The sequence below is a fragment of the Arvicola amphibius genome, chromosome X (assembly GCF_903992535.2).
Source record: "Arvicola amphibius chromosome X, mArvAmp1.2, whole genome shotgun sequence".
NCBI lineage: Eukaryota > Metazoa > Chordata > Mammalia > Rodentia > Cricetidae > Arvicola > Arvicola amphibius.
In genome coordinates this window covers 125,787,642-125,797,757 of record NC_052065.1, presented here as the reverse complement: position 1 = coordinate 125,797,757, position 10,116 = coordinate 125,787,642, and the positions used below count along the sequence as shown (strand labels likewise).

Genomic DNA, 10,116 nt, shown 5'->3' with positions numbered 1-10,116 from the left:
AGTTCCGCCCTATCAACTAGGCCAGGGCAGTTTCTTTAATAACCAACGAAAGCAACACAAATACAGAAGGACCTCCTACACCAGGTCCCCAGTCATCATCCAGCTGTCTTTTGTTCTTCATTCAGAATCCCCTCACACATACTGCCTCCCTTGATATTTCCCAAGGCTATGAGATCTTCCCCCAAGGTCCTGAGGCCTGACACCAAGCAAAAGCCTGACCATCTTCAGACAGCAACAATGGCACTGGAAAGCCAGTACAAGTCTTAAAGGTCACTTTCCACTCACTGGGCTAAGGGTCTCGAAAACTGGGACTCTAGTACCCACTGTTTCTATGGTGAAAATGGAAGTGGTGTGGGAGGTCCTTCTGTCTATGTGTTGCTTTTATTGGTGTGCCAATGTGGTGGACTAAATCCATGTAAAACATGAGAGGGCTTGGAAAAAAACTCTAGACACACACACACACACACACACACACACACACACACACAAAGTTAGCTACATTTTTTCAGATGATAGAGATCTTCAGAATATGGCATTTAAATTGTTTTAATAACTTAGGACTTTTCATGACAATGAGACACATCTACTCCTGACAGCACAAGCTACTTCAAAAGGATGATGGGGTTTGAAGAGGCTCTTTATGGAGTTTGCTAGCCATTTGGGCAAGAAACTGCTATTGCCTGAACTGTTTAACTGGACATGAAGGATCCACAGAGAAATGACTGCTGAACTTGCCTAAAGGTGAGAGGAACCTTCAGGGTTCCTGCTTCATGAGAGAGTCTGTGAGACATTCTGCAGGACACAGAAGAAAGTGACTGACAAACTGCCAATATAGGCGGAACTATCTTTGAAATTTCCTGCTTCATGGAAGAGTCTGCTAGATACTATGGGCCTGTAGGCTGAAGTTGGATGGCCCAATGGTACAGAAGAACATTGGGTGACTGTCCAGGTAGTGAGATGTCTCTGTCATTCCTAGAGTTTTGGAAGTTGTTTACAATGTACTTCCTGTTTACTTAGGTATTATTATAACCTTCTGGAGTCTTTGATGGATTTGAAGAATAGATAGAAAGTTGACATAGTTTTTGTTAATTATGATAAAAGATAAAGTATATATAAATATTGTAACTGTAATTCTTGCTTGATAACTATTTTGTTATATGTAATTTTACTATGTTAAAGCCTTCCTTTTTGTTTAATCAGAAAAGGGGAAATGGTGTGGGAGGTCTTTCTGTCTATGTGTTGCTTTATTAGTTAATGACTAAAGAAACTGGTTTGGCCTATATCATGGGAGAAGGAAGGCAGAGTCAGGGAGAAGCCTTGGGGCTGCCACCAGAGACAAATGTGCTGAAATTTTAGCTGGTAAGTCACAGCTACGTGGTGATACACAGATTAATATAAATGGGTCAAATCAATATGTAAGAGTCAGCCAATAAGAATCTAGAGCTAATGGGCCAAGCAGTGATTTAATTAATACAGTTTCTGTATGATTATTACGGCTCTAAGCTAGCCGGGTGACTAAGAAACAACAAGCAGCTCTCTACTTCTCCAATATGGAAATCTCTTTCTCCTTTCTTATGGTCCCCCAGTGGCCTTCCCCTATTAGTACTGAAAGACAGAAATTCCAGAATTTATTTGCTTCACTGGCCTCTTGCTTCACTTACACAAAGCCTCGAGACTGACACAATGGCACTAGGCAGCCAGTACAAGCCAAGACCATCACTGACCCACCTATCGACCACCACAATTAACTACCTCCACTAGCTTAACAGTCTCGGCAGCTCTCCAGCACTATTTCTCCAGAAAGGTGGGAGGACCTTGCTCTGTCCTCAAGATGCCCTGACAGCCTCTCCCCACTTCCTAGTCAGTATTACACAAGGCAGAACTTCTAGAAAATGTTGTCCAACTCCAAACACAAAAAGCATTGGGACCCTCACACTCATGCTTTGAATGTGACCACCTGTACCAGTGGCAAATGTCACTGGAGCCATTATTTACTAGATCCCCCAAACTTTCCTCTATTCCTGTGGTGGAAGAAAAATCCCTCCTCCCTCCTCTGGGTCTCATACCCTTTGACAGTTCAAAGTCACAGCTTCTGCCTCCCAAACTAGGTTTTATGTCCTTCACAAAAAACTACTTGCCTGAAAAAGGGCATGGAACAAAAGAAAAACTGTAATCTATAAACAATCCCTGATGCTCCAGGCCAGAGATATGGTGGGTATCAAGATCTAGTGCCTCCTATTTGTTATGAGAGGGACTTGCACATTCTTTTCTTGATTGGTCAGGTCTAGGATCATGCCTTTTGCTAATGTGAAGCCACATCCTTCTGAATCTCTGGATGGAGTTCTGGAACAGGAACTACCCAGAAACTCTCTGACTTCTGCAGTTCAGGGGGCAGGCAGAGTTCAAGTCACTTGTATTTCCACTAGTTGAACTGAAAGCATCTCCTTTCTACCTCCTTATTCCTGACCTGGTTCTATACTCTGTCAGTATATTTTGATCATATTCTTTCACCTCAAACAACATTACCAATATCTTCCCCATCTTCCTACCCAGACAACTTCATGCTGTGTCCCCAGCACCTCTCAACAAAATAAAAATAAAATAAGATAAAATAAAATAGCAAAATAAACCACCAACAACAAAAACCAATAAGATACAAGCTGCAAAAACAAAAGCACACAGAAACAAGGAATTTGGGGGTTTTTTGTTGTTGTTATTGGGCAACTATTCATGGGCAAAAGGCCTGCCTTAGAGTATGTTTGATAAACCTAAGGACACTTAGTTGATTAAAATAGATTTTTTTCTTTTCCAGCATGTATCAATTGCAAACTGTTTCTTTCTTAGTCATGGAAATTCTTGTCTGCTTACCCCTCTTCAGACAAAGATGTTGAAAGATGTTGTCCGGTTTAAACTTGTTCAGGTCTTCTGCATGAAATCTTTGAGTTCACATTTGTATAAACCCTGTTGTATCTGGAAGATGCAGTTTCCTTGAAGGCAAATACCACAGGTAGCTCTTAAAATCTTTCTCACTCCTCTGTCATATAGATCATTGAGGCTTCATAAGAAGGATTTGATAAAGACATCTTATTTAGGTCTGAGTACTCCCAAAGTTCTAACTCTCTCTACATTGTCCATCTGTGGGTCTCAATAGCATTATGTCATTTAGAGTAATTTTATTGCTATGTTCTTTTAGCACAATAATAATAGTTGGTTTTACTTTAGATTCTATGTAATCTCAGGTTCTTTTCACTTTAGCAGTGTTTGGTATGTGATGTGGGAGGGTCTTCTGTTTTGTGTTGATTTCATTGGTTAATAAAGAAACTGCCTTGGCCATTTGATAGGCCAGCCCTTAGGTGGGTGGAATAGACAGAACAGAATGCTGGGAGGAAGAGGGAAGTGAGGCAATCACCATGCCTCTCCTCTCTCGGTAAGTCGCCATGAAGCCAGCCACCAGGTCAGACATGCTGAATCTTTCCTGGTAAGCCATCACCTTGTGGTGCTACACAGATTTTTAGAAATGGGTTAAGCAAGATGTGACAGCTATCCAGTAAGAGGCTAGAGCTAATGGGCCAAGCAGTGTTTAAATGAATACAATTTGTGTGTTGCTATTTCAGGTGTAAAACTAGCCGTGCGCGAGCCGGGTGGGACAGAAAGCAGGCCTGCCCGCAGCTCCCTCACTACAGGTATGGGTTCCATTTCATGAATTGAGCAAGAAATCTAATTAAATTTTTTTCTGCCATATCATTTTGTTGAAGAGTGGCCCCCAGAAGCACTGAGCTACCTCCAGGAACACAGAGTGACCAATGGGGTGACTGGAACCATGGCCCTGCCAACACCATGAAGAGTAAACATCTGAGCCTTGGATCCACTGGCAATTGGAAGACTGATCACCAGAGACACAGATATCTCCAACTATACCAACCAGGGGAAAAGACGGGTAGACACATGCAACACCACCAAGAGAAACATGACACCAATAAAAACTAGTGGCCCTACAACAGCAAAACTTAAACACCCATACATAGATGAAGCAAAATAAAATGATCTAAAAATAACTTTAGGAGAATGTTTGAGGCTCTTGAAAAAGAAATAAAAAATTATCTCAAGGAAAAATGAGCAAAAAAATTGCACGACATCAACAAATCCCTTAAAGAAAACCAAGAAAAAGAAATCAAACATAAGAAAGAAACTATTCAAGATTTGAAAACTGAAATATAGACAAAAAAGAAAACACAAGATGAAGGAATTATAAAAATGGAAATTATGAGAAAATGATCAGAAACCATGAATGCAAGCATAAACAGCAGAGTATACAAGATGGAAGAGAGAATCTCAAGTACTAAAGATACAAGAAAGGAAATAGAATCAATAAGACAAAGAAAATTACAGAACACTCTCACTCATGAACATGATGCAAAAGTACTCAATAAAATACTAATAAGTTGAATTCAAGAACACATCAAAAAAGTTTTCCACCATGATTAGGTCGGCTTCATCCCAGAGATGCAGGGATGGTTCAACATATGAGAAAATCTGTTAATGTAATCCATCATATAAATAAACTGAAAAAGAAACCCACATGATTTTCTCATGAGATGCTGAAAAAGCCTTCTACAAAATACTCCATCCCTTCATGATAAAGGTCTTGGGGAAACTTACAGCAATCCCACTGAAATCAGAAACAAGAAAGGGTTGTCCATTCTCTCCATATCTATTCCATATAGTTTTTGAGGTTCTAGAGAGAAATAAGACAACATAAGGCGATCAAGGGAATATAAATCAGAAAAGAAGAAGTTAAACTCTCACTACTTGCAGATGATATGATAGCTTACTTAAGCAAACCCCAAATTCTATCAAGGATCTTCTACAACTCATAAACTTTCAGTAATGTAGCAGGATACAGGATTAATTCAAAAAATCAGTAGCTTTCCTTTACACAGATGATAAATAGGCTGAGAAAGAAATCAGAGAAACATAACCCTTCATGATAGCATAAAATATCTTGGAATAACTCTAACCAAACAAGTGGAAGACCTATATGACAAGAACTTTATATCTTTGAAGAAAGAAATTGAAGAAGACACAAGAAAATGGAAAGCTCTCCCATGTTCTTGGGTTGGTAGAGTTAACATAGTAAAAATGGCAATCTTACCAAAAGCAATCTACAGATTCAAAGCAATGCCCAGCAAAATTCTTCACAGGCTTCTAAAGAACAGTACTCAACTTCATATGAAAAAGCAAAAAAGCCAGGAATGCCAAAGCACTCATGTACAACAAATGAAACTCTGGAGATATCACAATCCTGACTTCAAATTCTACTACAGATATATAGTATTGAAAACAGCCTGGTATTGGCATAAAACCTGACAGAAGTACCAATGGAACTGAATCGATGATCCAAATATTAATCCACACACCTATGACCACCTGATTTTTAACAAAGAAGCAAAAAATATAAAATGAAAAAAGCATATTCAATAAATGGTGCTGGCATAACTGGATATCAAAATGTTGAAGAATGAAAATAGATCCACTTCTATCACCAAGAACAAAACTCAAGTCCAAATGGATAATTGACCTCAACGTAAAGCCAACCTCACTGAACCTCATAGAAGAGAAAGTGAGAAGTATACTTGAATGCATTGGCACAGTAGACCACTTCCTAAATAAAATGACAGTAGCACAGAAACTGAAAAAAAAATTAATAAATGGGACCTTCTGAAACTGAAAAGCTTTTGTAAAGCAAAGGATATGGTCAAGAAGACAAATCGCCAGCCTATTATATGTCATATACATATACATGTTAGGGTATGGAAGTAGAAAAAAAGAATGCAGAAATGATGAAATTATACTATAATATATATAAATTTTTCTACACATATATATTCCATATATATATTATATTTCTACTTTTGTGACAGTTTATATCAAATTGGCACAACAGAAAAGAGGAAATATCAACTGAGGAATGTTTAAGTCATATCAGCCAATGGGTACATGTATAGGGACATTTTCTAGATTTCAAATTGAATGAGGCATGCTTAGTTCACCGTGTGAGGTACCACTTCTAGGCAAATTGGCAAGGGCTGTATAAGAAGTCTAGGTGAAATACACACACACACACACACACACACACACACACACACACACAACCAAACTATAATTACATTAGGTAGTAGAAAGAATATATTGTTGTATATTCCTACCTGAGAAACAGCAAATGCAACAAAGCATGTAGACTATTATTTCAATTTTTAATAAACAAAATAGGACCCTATCTATAGCTCTTACCCATGTGAGAATATATAGATGCATAAACTTTCATCAACATATATAATTTTGTGTTTATATATGTAAATGTGTTTCAGTTTGCTTCCTGTTGCTTTGATAAAGACCATAACCCAAAGCAACTCAGACTTGAGGGAGTTTTCTTCTGTTTACATATCCTGATCATAGTCTATCATGAAAGGAAATCAAAGCAGAAACACAAAACAGAAACTTGGCTGAATACAGGAACTGAGGCAGAAGCCATGAAGCAAAAATGCTTGCTGGTTTATTCTCCATGGTTTGTTCAACCCACTTTCTTATAAGACTGAGGACCAACTGCTAATGGCTGGCACCATCCACAGTAGGTTGGACACTTCTGCATCAATCATTATTCAAGAAAATATCTAAGAGGCTTGCATATGAACCAATTAATTTTATGGACGCGTTTTCTCAGTTGAAGTTTCCATTCCAGAAAGGACAAAAGAAGAAGAAAAATTTTCTTGAGTGTCATGTCCTTTTAAAAATGTGAATATAGCTATAAGATAGTGCCCCTCATAACAAACTCACCTTCTATTAAGCTTCCCTTAGAATTTTTGAAGGGAAAAAATGAAAGCAAAACAGAGGGACTCTAAAGATCAAGAGAGCAGAGTTTGGGAACTTTTTACAAAGGGGCTGACTGAGAAGCAAAGGACAATGGCTCTGGGCTCTGATTCTTCTGCATGGACGGGCTCTGTGGGAGCCTTCTCAGCTTGGTCGATCACCTTCCTGGACCTGGGGGGAGTTGGGAGGACCTTGGTCTTAGCATAGAGTGGGGAACCCTGATGGCTCCTTGGCCTTGAGAGGGAGGGAGGGGAGGTATGGGTGGAGGGGAGTGGAGGGAAGGGGGAGAAGGAGGGGAGGGAAGGGGGAGGAGGAGGGGAGGGAGGGGGAGGAGGAGGGAAGGAGATGGAAATTTTTAAATATAAAAAAAATAAACCATGAGGAAAAAAAATAAAAAAAAAATTAAAAAAAGCATTGAAATGTTCTATGTTAAGGGAGGAACAAAGAATGATGCAACAAATAATACCACTAGAAGAGAGCCATAGCTTGCAGAGGAGGATGCAGTATTGATATGCTCAATATCGTATATTTCTGCTTTGGGGAGGAGTAACCAATGGAAAACAACAGAAGAAGGTTGCTTTGAAATGAGGTTATAGTAACAAACTCCCAGCATCCCAGGAAAGCCTGCAATGAAATCTCCTAAGAGATGGAACAAGACAATCTTCACACAATGAAGACACATCTCACCTTGTGTTTTATTTTCATGTCTAATTCCCTATGCTTCCATTATGTGAACATGGCAGGATTTTTTCCAGTAAGACATTTTGGAATAGCAGGAAGTGAACTGAAGGTACCTGAGGCTGAGCAGAGTTGGAGCAATGTGTACTCTACATAAATGTTTGTTGAGTGCGGGCATGAACCAGCTACATGATCTTGGGGGTAATTTTCAAGCACTAGAAACCTGAGATTGCTCCTCTCAGAATCAGTTTTAAGAGATGTGGCAGCACAGTAAAAATTCATTGACTGTGAATAAAACACCTGGTATACTGGCAAGACATATTGATAGTTTATTGAATGGTGGGGTGAACCCTGCCATCCTCTCCCTCAGGTTTTCATATTGTTGTCTATAATTCAGAAAAGAGGTAGTTCAACATGGTAAAGAATATCAGAACAATGAAAACTTCAGCATTACAAATAAAAGTCATGATATTTTCCATCTTAGATGATAATTTTTTGTATAGTTGAAGCTTAACTATATAATAGTTAAAGAATTGTAACTCAGTCGAAACTAACTCAGGATTCTTAGGATTCAGTCAAAGACTTTTTCCTCCCTTCTAGCTGCTCATTTTCTGGATATACTTTTAAATTAATACCAGGAAATCCGTTACCCGGATTAGATTTAGACAAATAGCAATCAAGATGAAATAATAATAGAATGGGTCCTGTCTCTCCCAGACCAGGAAAAGAAATGGCAGCCTGGTGGTATCAGGGCATCAGTCCAAGAGATTCCCATATTACTCCCCGGAAATTTTTTTTTCAGTTCTTGTGAGTATAACATTTAGTGCATGTACTGACCAGACTAGAGCACCTTCTACACTGACAAGATAAAGAACCCTCTCTTGTTTATCCCAAATGCCAAAAAAACCCCAGGTCAGAGTAATTTTCATTTAACAGTTATCTTTCTCCTACAAGGCTCTATTTGTATGGTCCCTGAAACTTTCCAAGCCTTAATATGAAATTATATCGAAAGGACTTAGATTCTGCCAAGTCTCCAGTAAAATTGTTATGACTTTGCTCCTGATGGGTAGCTCTTTTTTTGTTTCAATTTATTCTTATGTTTTCCTATATTATATAAGACATTTCACTTTGTTCTTGATACAGTAGTTCTATGTAGATTCTATACTTATCTGATCATGTGTGTATCTAGCTTTATCCATGTTTTCTGTGCTATTAAAGTAGTATCATCCAAAGATAAATAGTCAACTAACATTTGATAAATGAATGGGTCAGTGAGCTAAGATATTTTTAGCTAAAATTTACTGGTATTTTTCTGTTTTTGTTTTTTCAGAAAGCCACAGAAATAATAAAACACAGCATTTAACTTTACAGAATAGAAGAGTATGTAAATCTAAAAAGAAAACATTACCCCATTTTGTTCTCTGTATTTTCCAAAAACATAATAAATAGTACAGAACATGTGATCAAGTCATTCATAACTTATATAGCAAAGCTAATAAATCTTTTACTACAAGAAAAACATTTGATAGTTTATCTCAAATGAAAAATAATAATCCCCTCAAAAAGTATATAAAACAATGTTGTGCTCCACTGTTTTCTACTCAAGCTAACTTTCACCTTCCATTACATAGACTTTTGACTCCTCTTTTCAAACTCAGAGTGAATACATTAAAAAACAAATCCATCACTCTGGGTACAAGCTGGAAATGTATGCCCTGAAGTCAATGTGGCTGGACTTATATTTGGAGACATACTTCAGGCCCAGGCCCTCTCTTCTTCTTCTCTTAAAGCCTCTTCATACAAAAATAAAAAAGAAAGTGGGTCACGCTCACTGATCCTTGCCAAAAATTCCAGAACTTTCATCTTGGTCGTTTCAGCATGAGCTCTTGGACCCCACAAGAACTCAAAGCATGGGGGATGACTGTTAGGCACCTGCTGATATGTCAAATAATTTTGTTGTACCAAATCTCTTGTCAGAAATGTCCTGGGCTCTCCATAGATGGGGTGTACCTCCCCATCATATATTCCCATTGTATTCAGGAATTCCCAGATACTTTCTTCAGAAGCACAGTTTCCTTCTATGAATATCAAGCCAAGAATAACTATAAGGAAGCCATTTCTAGGCATTCTTTGATGTCCACTCAGCTTTTCTTCATAGGTGAGGTTCAGTGAATTGACAAAGTTATAGGAGTTTCTTATGGCATAGTCTTCCTTTATATCAATGCCAAAAAGCATGTATAGGCACTTAGATGCATCCATAAAGATCATGTGGAATTGTTTCCTGTATTCTTTGCTGATAATCTCTAACATTTCTGTTTTTGTGATAGGTTCCTTCACTTGGTACTTGAAGATCATAGCATATACTAAATTGGTCATCTTTTCTTGTAGTTGACTATTCAACAAAGATTGAGCGTCTTTTGAAGACTGGATAATGTCTGGACTCTCCTCATCTTCTGTGTGGTTAATTTCTTCATCTAAAGTTCTTTGAAATGTGGATGAAAAGGAACTCTGAGCTTTCTGAGGGGTAAGTATTCCTGAAGCATACCCCTCTTCCTCAGTGCACTGAAACAT

At 38.2% G+C, this 10,116-nt stretch overlaps 1 pseudogene; it reads right to left on the bottom strand.

Annotated features, from left to right (window-relative positions):
• Positions 1-9,213: 9,213 nt before the first annotated feature.
• Positions 9,214-10,116, bottom strand: LOC119804489 (annotated as a pseudogene).